Consider the following 15380-nt stretch of genomic DNA (forward strand, 5'->3'; position numbering starts at 1 on the left):
TCTTAGAACCCATCTGGTGTAGATCTGTCCACAGCCTTGTTTCCTTGGTATCCTTTATACCCTCTGGCTCTTAAATTCTTTCCAGCTCCTCTTCTGAAGGGTTCCCTGAGTCCTTAGTAGTGGGATTTCATCAGGATGTCCTTTTTAGCGCTGAATATTTCTAGGGTTCTCACTCTCAGCATGATGTCTGGCTGTGGAACTCTGTGTTTGTTTCTGTCTACAAGAGGAAGTTTCTCTGACGGTGGCTGAGCAAGGGACTGAACTATGAGGATAACAGAAAGACATTCGGAGTTACTTTATTGATATTTCTTTTGTCTGTTTTTTAACAGAGTAGTATTTGGTTTGTCTTAGATTCCTGGGTTATCTACTCTCAGATTCTTGGTCATCTAAGCAGTGTCAGGTAAATGGGTCCATCTCACGAACGGGGCCTTAAATCAAATCACATATTGGTTGGATACTGCTATAAAGTTTGTTGTCACCATTCCATTAGCATGTCTTCCAGGCCAGACTGCATTGTAAATCAAGGGAGTTCTGGCTGGTTTTGTGTTTTTGTTTCTCATTTGATAGCCTATAGAATGCCTTTCTGTAACAAAGACATAGGAACACATAGGGAAAGGTTCTATGTAGGACCAGCGTGATTTCTCCATATTCAATGAATTGTGTTGGTGTTGACTTCAGCAATGAGTCCTTGCTATCAGTTTCTTGATAGCAACAATAGCCTGGCTTGTTTGAGGGTTCACACAGAACCCCTTTGGCTAACAACTCAATTAGATGAAACACACTACAAGTATTGAAATTTCATTTAGTGGGGAAAGATGTCTAAGTGAGGCTTTGTCTCCTCCATTGTTTAGTGATTTCATTTTGATTACCTTAATGTATGCATATATTATAGGAAGCTTTGCTGTAATAGGTTTCCTTACTACCCCTCAAATGACCCTGAGCCTTGCTGTCTGGCCCTGTATTCCCTCCCTCTTCTCTACTCCTCCCCAATGATACTCCTATTCAAGTCACCCTATATTCATCCATACCTATATATTCTATTTCCCTCTAAAAGGGAGATCGGTTTGTACCTCCTGTTCCCTTACTCTATACCTAATCTCTGTAATTCTGTGGACTGGTTGCTTGGTCATTACTCACTTAAGAACTAATATCATATTTGATTTTCTGGTTCATGTTGCCTCATTAAGAATGATTTTTTTTCTACTTCTATCTATTTACTCATGCGTTTCATTTTTAAAGGCTATGTAATACTCCACAGTGTAAATGTAACACATTTTCTATATCCATGTATTTGTTGAGGGACATCTAGGTGATATTCAATATCTGACGGTTATAAATAGAGCAGTAATGAACATGTTTAAGAAAGAGCATGTTTGTCTCTGTAATGGGATGAAGCATCATTTAAATATATGTGAAAGAATGGTACAGCTGGATGAAGTAAATAGATCCTTATCTTCCAAAGGAACCATCACACTGATTTCCATAGTGTTTGTATGAGTTTCAGTCCTACAAGCAGTGGAGTGTTTCCCTTATTCCACATCCTCACCAACATAAGCCATCATTTGTTTTGTTGATCTTAGATATTGTAATGGGTGAAGGACTAAATCTCAGTGTAGTTTTGACTTTTTTTTCTCTGGTGACTAAGGATGTTGAACATGGAAGCATTTTTCACCATTTAAGTTTTCTGTTTCAAGAATTATGTTTGTGTCTGTACCACATTTTAATTGGATTATTTGTTCTCATTATAGCTAGGTTATTTTTTTAGTTCTTTATAAAATTTAGATATTAACTCTTATCAGGTGCATAGTTGGCAAAAATCTTTTCTCATTCTGTCAGAAGGATAGGGCCCTTTGTGGTGCAGAAGCTTATCAGTTCAAAACGCCTGGTAATTAATTGTTGATATTAGTACCTGAGCTAACTGTGTTCTGTATGGAAAGTCTTTTTCTGTGTCAAGTTCAGAGTTGCTCCTTATTTTCTCTTCTGTCAGCTTCAGTGTAAATGGTTTTATTTTGAGGTCTTTGATCCATTTGGAATTGAGTTTAGCTTAGGGTGATAACTGTGGGTCTATTTGGATTCTTTTACATGCAGTCAATGAGTTTGACCAACACAATTTGTTGAAGATGTGTGTGTGTGTGTGTGTGTGTGTGTGTGTGTGTGTGTATTTCTGGCTTCTTTATAAAAATCAGGTATCTATGTGTATGTGGATTTATTTCTGAGTCTCCAATTTAATTTCATTGATTGATATGTCATGTAACTTTATGCCAACACCATGCTATTTTATTACTATAGCTCTGTAGTACACCATGAAATTAGAGTTGGTGATATGTCCATCTTTATTAGTTAGATTTTTTAAGCTATCCTGTTTTTGGTTTGGTTTAGATTGGATTTTTTGGTGTGTGTGTGTTTGTGTGTGTGTGTGTGTGTGTGTGTGTGTGCACATATGCTCCCATATGAACCTTCAATTTGTCCTTTCAAGATCTGAGAGCAATGAAGGGGATTACATTGAATCTGTAATTTTCTTTTGCTAGGCTGACCATTTAGACTGAATGAAAACAAATTCCTATCATGCTCAATCTCTTGGGAAACTATGAAAGTGTTTCTAAAAGACAAGTTCATAAGATTGAGTGCCTACATACTAACTCAGAGATCTCATACTAGTAACTTAATTGCACACTTGAAAGTTTTAGAACATAAGAAGTCACACCCAAAGGGAGTAGACAACAAGAAATAATCAAACTTAGAAATAAAATTAGTATAATATAAACAAAAAATAATATTAAGAATCATTGAAACAAAGGATTAGTTCTTTGAAAAAGATCAATAAGATTGACAAACCCTTAGCCAAATTAAGTAAAAGACAAAAAGAAAATATCTAAATTAACAAGAGTAGAGATAAATAGGTACACATAAGAACAGACACCAAAGAACTCCAAAGCTTCATGAAGAAATAGTTTGAAAAACTGTATTCTACCAAATTAGAAAATCTCAAGGTTATAGAACATTGTCTTCCATACAACCCCCTTATACCAAAGTTAAATCCAAATCACATAAGCAATTTAAATAGACCTGTATCCCCTAGTGAAATAGAAGCAGCCATTAAAAGTCTCATCACCACAAATACTGCAAGGCCAGCTGGTCTTAGTTCTAGACTTTCAAAGAAGAGTTAGTTTCAATACTCTTCAAATTATTACACAATATAAAAACAGAACTAATATTATTCAATTTATTTAATATAGCCACAGTAACTTTGGTACCCAAAAACATATAAAACCCAACAAAGAAAGAGAACTACAGTCACCATTTTCACTTACACAGATGTAAAAGTTCTCAATAAAATACTTTAAAACAAAAAAAACCCAGGAACACATGAAAAAGATCATCTACCATGATCAAGTATACTCCATCCTAGAGAGCTAAGGATGATTCAATATATGTAAAGGTATAAGCCATGATATAAACAAACTAAAATTTAAAAAATCCCACATGATTCTCTCATCAGCTACAGAAAAGGCCTTTCACAGAATTTAACATCCCTTTATGATTGACAAAAAGTCTTGGAGAGATTAAGGCACAAGTCACATACGTCAACAAAATTAAGCCCATTGCCAACATCAATTTAAATGTAGAAAAACTCAAAGCAGTTCTGCTGAAATCAGGAACAAGACACAGGTATTCCCTCTCTGCATATCTATGTAGTATAGCTCATGAAGTCTTAGCTGGAGTGTAAGACAAGTGAGGAAGAACAAGGGCATCAAATTGCAAAGGAAGAGGTAAAGTAACTTTACTTGTAGATGATGCAATAGTATGCATAAGTGAGCCTAAAAAATCCCCTGAGAAACTCACAAAGCTGATGAGACCTTCAGCAAAGTAGCTGACTACAACATTAACTCACAAAAATCAGTAGCCTTCCTATATGCAAATGGTAAACAAGTTGAGAAAGAAATCAAGAAAGTAACACTTTTCACAATAGTGCCAAATAATATAAAATATCTTGGGATAACTCTAAGAAAGACAGTGAAGATTTTTAATGTAGAATTTTAAGACACTGAGGAAAGAACTTGAAGGAGATATCAGAAGATTTAGAGATCATCCATGCTCATGGATTTGTAGGCTTCATTTAGGAAAAAAAAATGCATTATCTTACCTGAAAGTATGTTTTTACACAATCAATTTTGTTTTCATCTCTTCATTATTGGTCAATTACTAAATCACTTTGCTACCCACAGTATAAAACTATATATTACAGTTTCTAACAATGTTTTGTACTTTCTTTTTAAACACAAGGTAATATGCATTTTATAATATGCATTTCAATAAAAGTGACAGAAAATAAAGAGTTGTCTCGTGGTTTTTGTTGTTGTTGTTGTTGTTGTTGTTGTTGTTGTTAGTAACCTTCATCAAATAATGTGTTGTACCTATGTTGCACAAAAAAAAAATACCAAGAATGTTCTATTGTTGCAAAGAAAATATCCTAAAGTTATGGGATTGGAGGCTAATGTTTCATAGATCACAGAAAAGAAAAAGTACATACCTTGTATTGTTTCAGTGTCTGACTACATTGAATAATTTATTCTTCTGAGCCTCTCCAAGGCTTGAAAGACTTTGGCAAATATACAAATATTGTTGAAAATTGATGAACAGTCTGAGAGTGTCCAGAAGCTCTTGAACTTTGAACTCATGTAGTATACGATCTCAGACTAGAAGTGAGTTTAAAGTTCATTTTACATGACAGCTTTTCCTCTTCATTATTCCTCCTCCTCTTCCCTCTCCTCTTTTCACTCTTACTCCTTATTAGTATCCTCCAGCTGAGTTCAGTTTGGTACACTCCTGTAGTCCTGATAAAGGAAAAGCAACTGTATTTGTTGCAGCAGAGAAGCTAGTGCTGGTGTTCAATGGCAGCAGATAGGAAGGAGCTACCCAGACCAGAGGGTCACTACCATGGAAACCCCCAAAGACCTGCCCTTACTTACCTACTTCCACCAGCCCAGCACCATATCTTGTGATCCCAAAGACTTCAAAATTCTACAACACTTAGGGGTCAAGCACTTAAAACAGGAGCCTACAGGGGACTTAAATTTCCTATTCTAACTATAAAATGGTATGAAATAACCTTATTGAAAATGTAACATGGCCCAGTCACCGGAGCCAGCCCTGCCTGCAGTTTCCTGAACTAAGTGCTTCTGCCCACCCAGAGCAACTGATTCTAAGGCCTGACTCTAGCAATGGCCTTCGCAAATCTGCGCAGAGTACTCATCAGTGACAGCCTGGACCCCTGCTGCCGGAAGATCCTGCAAGATGGAGGGCTGCAGGTGGTGGAGAAGCAGAACTTGGCAAGGAGGAGCTGATAGCTGAACTCCAGGACTGTGAAGGCCTCATTGTTCGGTCAGCTACTAAGGTCACTGCTGATGTCATCAATGCAGCAGAGAAGCTCCAGGTGGTGGGCAGGGCTGGCATGGGCGTGGACAATGTGGATCTGGAGGCTGCCAGGAGGAAGGGCATCCTAGTCATGAACACCCCCAAAGGGAACAGCCTCGGTGCTGCGGAGCTCGCCTGAGGGGTGATCATGTGCCTGGCCAGGCAGATTCCTCAGGCGACAGCTTCGATGAAAGATGGCAAATGGGACCGGAAGAAGTTCATGGGGACAGAACTAAACAGGAAGACACTGGGAATTCTTGGCCTCGGCAGAATCGGAAGAGAGGTGGCCACCCAAATGCAGTTTTTTGGAATGAAGACTGTAGGCTATGACCCCATCATCTCTCCTGAAGTCGCGGCCTCCTTTGGTGTTCAGCAGCTCCCGCTGGAGGAGATCTGGCCTCTCTGTGACTTCATTAACTGTCCATACCCCACTCCTGCCCTCCACCACAGGCTTGCTGAATGACAGCACCTTTGCTCAGTGCAAGAAAGGCGTGCGAGTGGTGAACTGTGCTCGAGGAGGCATTGTGGATGAAGGTGCCCTGTTGTGTGCCCTGCAGTCTGGTCAGTGTGCTGGGGCTGCACTGCATGTGTTTACAAAAGAGCCACCACGGGACCGGGCCTTAGTGGACCACGAGAATATCATCAGCTGTCCCCACATGGGTGCCAGCACCAAGTAAGCCCAGAGCCACTGTGGGGAGGAAATCGCAGTCCAGTTTGTGGACACGGTGAAGGGGAAATCTCTAACAGGCGTCGTGAACGCCCAGTCCCTCACCAGTGCCTTCTCTCCACACACCAAGGCTTGGATTGGTCTGGCAGAAGCTTTGGGCATGCTGATGCATGCCTGGGCTGGCTCCCCTAAAGGTACCATCAGGTGGTTACACAAGGAACATCTCTGAATGCTGGGACCTGCCTGAGCCCTGCAGTCATTGTCGGCTTTCTGAGAGAAGCATCTAAGCAGGCAGACGTGAACTTGGTGAACTCTAAGCTACTGGTGAAAGAGGCTGGCCTCAATGTCACCACTCCCCACAACCCTGGGGTTCCAGGGGAGCAGGGCAGTGGGGAATGCCTCCTGACTGTGGCCCTGGCAGGTGCCCCCTACCAAGCTGTGGGCTTGGTCCAGGGCACCACACCAATGCTGCAGATGCTCAACAGAGCTGTCTTCAGACCAGAGGTGCCACTACGCAGGGGCCAACCCCTGCTCATATTCCGGACTCAGCCCTCCAACCCTGTGATGCTGCACACTATGATCAGCCTCCTGGCAGAGGCGGGTGTACAGCTGCTGTCCTACTAAACCTCCATGGTGTCTGATGGAGAGCCCTGGCACGTCATGGGCCTCCCCTCCCTGCTGCCCAGCCTGGAAACATGGAAGCTGCATGTATTGGAGGCTTTCCAGTTCTGCTTCTGACCCTGGGGCTCAGCACTCTCAGCCCCACAGGCTCTTCTGAAGAAACCTGCTCACTGTGACCTATAGGGAGAGGGGACCGCAGAACCAGGGCATCTGCCTGAACTAATATCTAGTAAAGAATCTTAACTCCAAAATCAAAAACAAAAAGAAAATGTAACTTTTCCTTGCCTCTTACTCTAATGCTTAAGAACTTTGCACGGACGACTTGATCTCCTGAATGATTGCAACACGGCTATGTGGACTCAAAGTCTCCTCATTTAGGTGTTCCTTTTGCATCCTCCTCTTCATTGTCCTTAGGAAGCCATAGGAAAGTTGATCTAAATGATGTCCACTTAAGGGAGAAGGTTCACTCACAGATGTGGTGCAGTCACACCTGAGCATGCTTTCGCCTAAACAAACACTAGAAAAACCATATGGCATCAAGTGATTTGAGAGTTAAATTAGGTCAATGAGTCTTCACAAACTCTTAGTCTTTCACTGTAAATTAGTCCTGTAGATGAGGCTTATATCTCTCAAAAATTAATCTACTCATTTTAAATATGCAAATTAATTGTGTAATTATCTTGCCTGGGTTATTAACTATAAATATCTAAGGAGTGTCTCTCTAGTGTATAAGATCATTAAGACTTTGGTTTTTGTTTTTGTTTTTGTTTTGTTTTGTTTTAGACCAGTGGTTCTCAACCTGTGGGTTGTGACACCTTTGGATGTTGAACGACTTTTTTTACAGGGGTCACCTAAAACCACTGCAAAACACAGATATTTATATTACCATTCAAACAGTAGCAAATTTACAGTGAAGTAACAACAAAAATAATTTTATGGTTGGGGGGGTCGTCACCACAATGTAAGGGATTGTATTAAAGGGTCACCTTATTAGACATATTGAGAAACACTGTTTTAAACCATCTTAATACACAGCTTAGATAAGTCTTAGACTAGAAATTCTCCAGCAATCCAAAAGCTGGCATCACAGGGCTGCTATCTACACCACCATGCCTGGAAATACTTTATCTTTTATTACATATTTTCTATAGTTTTCCATATGTAATCATTTTTTTTTAATATTTTAGTGGAAATCACAGTTAAGATACTTTTTTTTTATTGATTTATTTATTATATGTAAGTACACTGTAGCTGTCTTCAGACACTCCAGAAGAGGGCACCAGACCTCGTTACGGATGGTTGTTAGCCACCATGTGGTTGCTGGGATTTGAACTCTGGACCTTTGGAAGAGCAGTCGGGTGCTCTTACCCACTGAGCCATCTCACCAGCCCATGTAATCATTTTTATTCCAGAATTTCCAAGGTTGCTTTGGACAATGATCATTTTTGCTACTTTTGTGTTATTATGACTAAAATATGTGTGACTTACAGTAGGATATACTTCTTTTACTCATGTGTTTAGAGTGGGAAAGTTTCTTAGTTCGTATATATGACACATAGAAAGGGAGATGGTGTTCTTTCTGACTTTTGTCCTTACATTTTTCTAGTATTTTATTTTTATTAATATAATATCTTAATTCTTTGAGCATGCCATATGATTTTTGACCATATTCATCCTCTAATCCTTACCTAATTATCCCAGATTAAACCCCACATCCATACCTGCTCCCAAACTTGTGTCCTTTTAAAATGATCCACTGAATCCTCTTTGTGCTCAATATACTTGAGATGGGGGCTCCATCCACTTGATGTGATTGACCTACCTAGGATCGTCCTCTAGAAGAAAATGGGTTCTCCATCCCTGCCAATAGCTTCTCAGTCATCAGTAAGGACTTCTTTTCAGTATTTTCTTGAAGTACACATGTTCCAAGTCAGAGATTTTAAAATTTCCCACTATCAAATATTGAAATGAATACTATATGTCCTGTTGTGTTCCAAGTTAATGACTGAACTAGACAAGACAACTATTGATAACCAGCCAATCAAGACATAAACATGACAAGCGCTAAACAGACTGGAGCCAGACCTTGTTCTGGAAATGGTGCCTTTGTTTCTGTGCAATCAAATTTTATTGCCACAATATATTTTCCTTTGTGTGTTAAGGAAGAAGCTGCAAGAGTTTAGACTTGGTTGCAGCTATGCCATCATAATTGCTCTATGCTTTACGGCATATCCTCTTGCCCCGAAGCACCAGGCTCCCCCAGATTTACAATGATTAAATTGAACTGTGAATTAAGCTATCACTACACTGGATCTTGAAGACAAGACTAGGAAACAGTAACCCTGAGGCAACAGGTTTGTGGGTATTAGGAGATCTACTTCACATATGAAAAGAATGGGGGTCGAGTTCCACCACCATAAAATATACATATTTCTGTTTGGTCCTCATCTATTTCCTGGGATAATAGTGAAATTGTTATCTGAAGTAACAGTGATGACTGTTAACTGGTAGATTGTAGATAGCTTTCTAATTTATGTGGCCTTACATCCAGTTTCAGCCCCTTCTCCAACTTTCTGTCCGAGTTACATTGAGTGTTGCCAGAATGTCTCCAGTCAATTCCACACAACTGCTTCATGACATCACTGAGACTGGAGCCAGAACTACTCCCTCTTTTACCCAGGTTTGCTTTCTGTACCAGGAGGTCATAGTTTACCAGACAGAGCTACTTTCAAAGCCATGATGCCAGCCAGCCACGTTCTGATTGGAATTCATGCCCATGCCAAAAGTTGAATCCCATACCTTGTACCATAATTAATCCAAGATCTTATAACTAGACAGGTCATGGGCCTTAGGGGAGCTCCTAATACTATTATTCTTCTAAATGGACCTAACATTAAATGAACGCCTAATGGCTAATTATTATAGCCATGGATTAAAGCATCTTTTAACTTTCATCAGGCAAGCTTCTTTTTGCAGTAGGTTGTGATTAACATAGAGACCTGTAAGGGCTCAGTGTTCAGAGAAAAGGAGACTGTGGAATGCTGAGCATCTATATTACACTATGTTCCCCCAAGACTCTGAGACCTAAAATCATTGTAGACAAGGGAAGAAATAGCTTAAGAGCCAGAGTCAGGGATGACTACAAGATATTTTCCAGTGATAGTAGGGAGTTGCACATGTGAACTTACAATAGTGACAGTATGAATAAAACCTGTGGAAGCTCAACAAATCCCAGGATAGAGAAGGGATGTGGTTATTAAGTGTGGGGCTAAGCCGGGCGGTGGTGGCACACGCCTTTAATCCCAGCGCTTGGGAGGCAGAGGCAGGTGGATTTCTGAGTTCGAGGCCAGCATGGTCTACAGAGTAAGTTCCAGGTCAGCCAGGGCTATACAGAGAAACCCTGTCTCAACTCCCTTCCCCCAAAAAAAGAAAGAAAAAAAGAAAAGTGTGGGGCTGGGCAAATGTGGAACTGAGTCTGGGAGCAGGCCCTGAGCAAGAGTGTGATCAAGGTATGTCCAAAACCCAGAAATCTCATTCTAAGATTCTCAGGAATAGAATTGCCCCCTACCCCTGGCCTGTATGTTCCTGCACACATAGCCCTGTGTTCCAACTTTTGCTCTACTAGAGGCAAGGTTAGCCAGGTAGCTAGGTAAAACTTCCTCTCCCCTTATAAGATCATGTCCACCAGCACCTGGAATTCCTCCTTATACAAAATGAGACATCCCCAGCACCCTGGCCCCTGCCATAGGTGTATACTGATCACAATTGCCCCTACTCACCCCCAAACCTTTAAATAGTCTTTTTCCCCCATTAAAATGAGCTATCTCCCCGAAGCTGCCTCCCAAGGGTCTGTTATAGCCCCATAACCTGGAGTACTTCCTAGTTGTACACACATTGCTTCCCCTCCAAGGACCCATCAGTTGTGATCCACAGTGATCATGCTGCTCAGGGCAAGGAATTAGAGCCTGAAGAGCAATTTAGTCATTTCCCTAGCTGAGTAGCTATTGGCAATTGATAACTGTTGGTAAAGAGTCATGTGCTTGCAAATGTACAGTCACAGACAGGTAGACCATGCTGTAATATAAAACCATATCTCCAAGTGTGTAGGGGTATCACCGATTGGACTCAATGGTTTAAACAAAAGAAAAGAGGCCAAAACTTTGGGGGATAAAGAAAGAGGAGAGTAGATTAACAGAGATGAATGTGAGCAAATACATTGTGTGAAATTCTTAACAATCAAACAAAAACAAACACAGGAAAGGAAAGACCATGTATCCATATAACACAATGAAAATAAAGCATGGATTGATTGACTTTGATTGAATTAAACATATACAGATGTGTGTGTGTGTGTGTGTGTGTGTGTGTGTAATTAAAATGTAATTTAAAGAACATAGAGAATATGAACATCAATATGGGATAAATTATCAGTGAGGCTTCTTCTTACAGTAGATGATAACAAATACAGAGACCCATAGCTGGAAAATGTCCAGAAATCGAGAGACCTTGGAACACTCAATCTTACATGAGATGTCTCCATCAAATTCCTCCTTTCAGAGTTCAGGGGGCTGAGTAAGAGGAGGAAGAAAGATTGTAAAAGCCAGGAAGAATGGAGGACACCAAGAAAACAATGCCTTCAAAACATGTTCAAAGAAAAGGAACTCCCAGAGACCCTAGTATCATGCACAGGGTCTGCACAACTCTAACTCAAATAGGATACAAGCTCTGAGAGGGGAATTATACACAAGCCCCATCCATAGCCCAGAAGCTATCTACTTTTGATAATGTTTTGCATATGAAACACTAGTTCACTCCAACCCAGTTTTACTTAATATGCAAACCAGTCTCAAGGGCAGGCTCCATGCCCAGCAGTAGATGGCACACAGAAAACAAACTCATTTGAGGTTTGGGAGGTTCTTTTGTTTCATAATACTCTGTCAGGGATTTTATTTCTATTTATTTATTTTTTACCTTATATATTCTTTGTGTACATATTATGGTTTCTAGTTTAGTGTTTGTATGGGTTTTCTGTGTGTGTTTCTTGTAATTCTTTCATTGGCTCTTTTTCTCCTGTGTATGTGTTTGTTTTGTCCTGTTCTTGTTTGTTTTACCATGTTGTTGCTGCTGCTACTGCCGCTGTTGTTGTTACTATTATTAGATGCCTGTTTGGATTTCTCTTTGTTGGCTGGGGTATGGATTTGGATGGACAGAAGTAGAGAGGATCTGGGAGAAGTTGTGGGAGAGAAAATCATACTCAGAATATACTGTATTAAAGAACTTAGTTTTAATAAAAAAACAAAAAACAAAATAGGGGCTAAAGAGATAGCTTAGGAGTCCAGAAGAGTTGCTGTTCTTGCAGACAATCTCAGACTGGTTCCTAGTAAATATGTTAAGAAGTTAGCCAATCTGATATACATATTAAAATTGAACCAGGGACTAGAGTGGTGGTTCAGCAATAAAGAGTATTTGTTGCTCTTACAGAAGACATTGTTCCAGTTCCCAGTACCCACATGATAGCTCACAGCCATGCATAGCTCCAGTTCCAGGGAATCTCACACCCTCTTCTCTGCCAGCACCAGATATACACATGACTACTTGCAGATAAAATACTTTAATATACAAAATAACATAAATCTAAAAAAATGTTTTAATTAAACTTTGACAGCACACTAAAGCGTGTCTTCAACATTGTGATGTAACTACTATTCTCAATTATCCAGTATATGTAGTATATAGTTGTGTGAATAAAACTATCAACTATATTGGTCCATATACATATATCCAACTCACAGTAGTATATATCAATTATATGACATGTATCAATGCATGAACTATCCATGTCCTTAAGTTTCCAGTTTCCTTACTTTTTAGGCTTGAAGCTTTTACATAAATATGATTCATGTATCCTTCTATGATTTTTTTAAAAGTCCAGTATTCCTGGGATTTAACTGATACTTATTTCTCTTCTCTTTATCCTTCTTATGTGCTAAAACAATAAAATCTTATGTGTACATGTGACAATTGATGAGTAAATCTTGCTGTTGGCTGTGGCCTTGCTTACATGTTTTTGCTTTACAAACATAACTACTAAAATGTTTTTAGATGCATGAATGTGACACACTGTTGGAGACAGACACCTACGAATTTCTTTGCCCATGGGTATGCATGAGCCGCTTCAAGGTGCTAAGTGGTAGAAAACATTTACTTTTATTTTTAACCATTTACAAATTCATGAATAACATATCAAATTCAAAACTCTTAAACGTAGTGAATAAAGTGATGTCTTTATTGACAGTTTGTCTTCATTCCTATGGCATGAGGATGAAGCTTAAGTAGCCATTTCACAGCTCTTAGCTAAGAAGTAAGAGACTTACACCATGCATATCCCTAGTTCTTTTTGTCTGTTTTGATGATAGTCCCCTCACAAGAGACCTCTAGTTCTGAGATTCAGATTTCTTTCTCTTTACTATTATATAATTAATAAAATGAATCATTTTTATTAAAACGAGGCTGGAAATTTTATTATAGCATTACTATATAATTTAAAACACAGAAAACTAGCTAATATCTCAGTTAAGTGCAATTATAGCCAATTATCCTGTACTTTACAGGCTACATGGCTGGATGATACAGGTTTATCTCTTTATGAGTGGCCTGATATAAACACAATGTAATATAAGAATTCTCATATAATTGATGAGAACACCATGTGATTGATTACAGTTCTATGCATTTAGGTATATATATAGGAATCAATATATTTTATAGCTTACACATATTTCACACACAAAAGAATATACAGTATATACTTAGTAATTGAGGGTAGTAGATATATCTACAAATTAGAAGGCGTAAACTTTAGAGTGACTGGTGAACTTTAATTAAAACCTTGAATACATTTATCTTACTTTTTGCATATGTATTTTGCCTGCATGTAGAAATGTGCACCACATGCATATCTTGTTCCTGCAGAGGTCACAAGAGGATGTCAGATTCCCTAGAACTGGTGTTATGGATGGTTGTCAGCTATCATGTGGTTACCGGGAACTAAATCCATATACTCTGTAGCAACAACAAATGCTTTTGATTGCTGACTATCACTCCAGTCTGTGGGTTAATTCAACGTAGATAAAATTCTCTGTAACATAAGAGAAGTGTAACATATCTACACCTCTGTTTCTGGATACAAAAATGTCTTAAATTTATTTTCACTAAGCCTAATGTCTTATAGATTACAGACTAAATTGAAACAGTCTTGTATAAAAATCAATGTGGTTTACAGAGACTGTTCTATATACACCATGAATTCATTTTAAAATAAAAAATTAGAATATTTAAACAATTGTTTATATGCATGAATATGCCTGATTTCCTGTTACGATAATCTACATCATAATATGTACTATTAGGGAGAACCTGTACAACTGATTAGGGATATTAGATATCTTCATTTTGGGTTCCTTTGTGATTTTTCCACTGTTTTTTCGATGCTTTCATTTTATTGAATGTGTTTGTGGGATTTGCATGCACATATATGTGCGTAGCTCATGCATGCCTGGTCTTGCAGAGGTTAGGCAGACATGTTGGATAAGCAGTAACTGGAGTTACACGTGATTGTGGGTCACCATGGAGGTACCCGGAACTCAACCCACATATCCTCCTCCCAAGCAAAATGTCCTTTTAATCATTGAAGCAGCTCTCCAGCACCATGTATCCTTGTTGAAATCAAAGAATTCCAGAGAAAGGAAATCAACTGGATAGATAGATATAGAGTTAGATATTTATCCACATATGTATGGATACAAATGCATATATATGTATGTTTATATCTTATATGAGGAACTTATGTGTAGTTATTTAAATATATATATGCATATATATTTATATATATATTTCTAACTCTTATATGGTATGGTATTAGTACATAGATATGAATGTGTGCATCATGTGTATGTATTAGTAAATAGCTACCTGATTTTTGGAGCTGAAGAAGCTGAGAAATCTGCAGCCCAGAGGCCAGAAGAGCTGATAGTGCCATGTTCAGATCTGAAAGGTAACAGAACTTGAAGCTGCCTCAAGATTCAAGCAGAGGGAAGAGCCCTCTTTGGTTCATCCTTTTGTTCATGGCTTGGATGAGTCCCAGCCATACTGAGAAGTGTCTCTGTGCTACTGAGCCCATCAATTCAGATGTCAGTCTCATCTATAAATATCACAGGCACACTGAGAATGTTGGACCAAGAACCTTTACACCTGCAACCAAGCCCAACTGTGATATAAAACTAAATATTACGGTGTTTTGTAAGTATCAAACTTGTGTGTGATATTTAGAAGAAAGCAGAAGGTAATCTATAAAATGGTAGCCTCCTGGGGTGGACACTTGGGTTCTAAGTTGACTTCATTTTAAGGTGATGTCTTTAAATTATGTGCTGCTATTTTGTACCCCTTACCTAATAATAACAGCAACTGCACAGGACTTTTTTTTTTAAAGATTTATTTATTATTATAAGTAAGTACACTGTAGCTGTCTTCAGACACACCAGAAGAGGTCGTCAGGTCTCATTACGGATGGTTGTGAGCCACCATGTGGTTGCTGGGATTTGAACTCTGGACCTTCAGAAGAGCAGTCGGGTGCTCTTACCCACTGAGCCATCTCACCAGCCCCGCACAGGACTTTTTT

At 39.1% G+C, this 15380-nt stretch overlaps 1 pseudogene; it reads left to right on the plus strand.

The window, feature by feature from the left end:
- Positions 1–4975: 4975 nt before the first annotated feature.
- LOC110300383 (D-3-phosphoglycerate dehydrogenase pseudogene) lies at positions 4976–6917 on the plus strand (annotated as a pseudogene).
- Positions 6918–15380: the final 8463 nt, after the last annotated feature.

Source organism: Mus caroli, unplaced genomic scaffold, assembly GCF_978045245.1.
Source record: "Mus caroli unplaced genomic scaffold, Mus_caroli_1 scaffold_10, whole genome shotgun sequence".
NCBI classification, from domain to species: domain Eukaryota; kingdom Metazoa; phylum Chordata; class Mammalia; order Rodentia; family Muridae; genus Mus; species Mus caroli.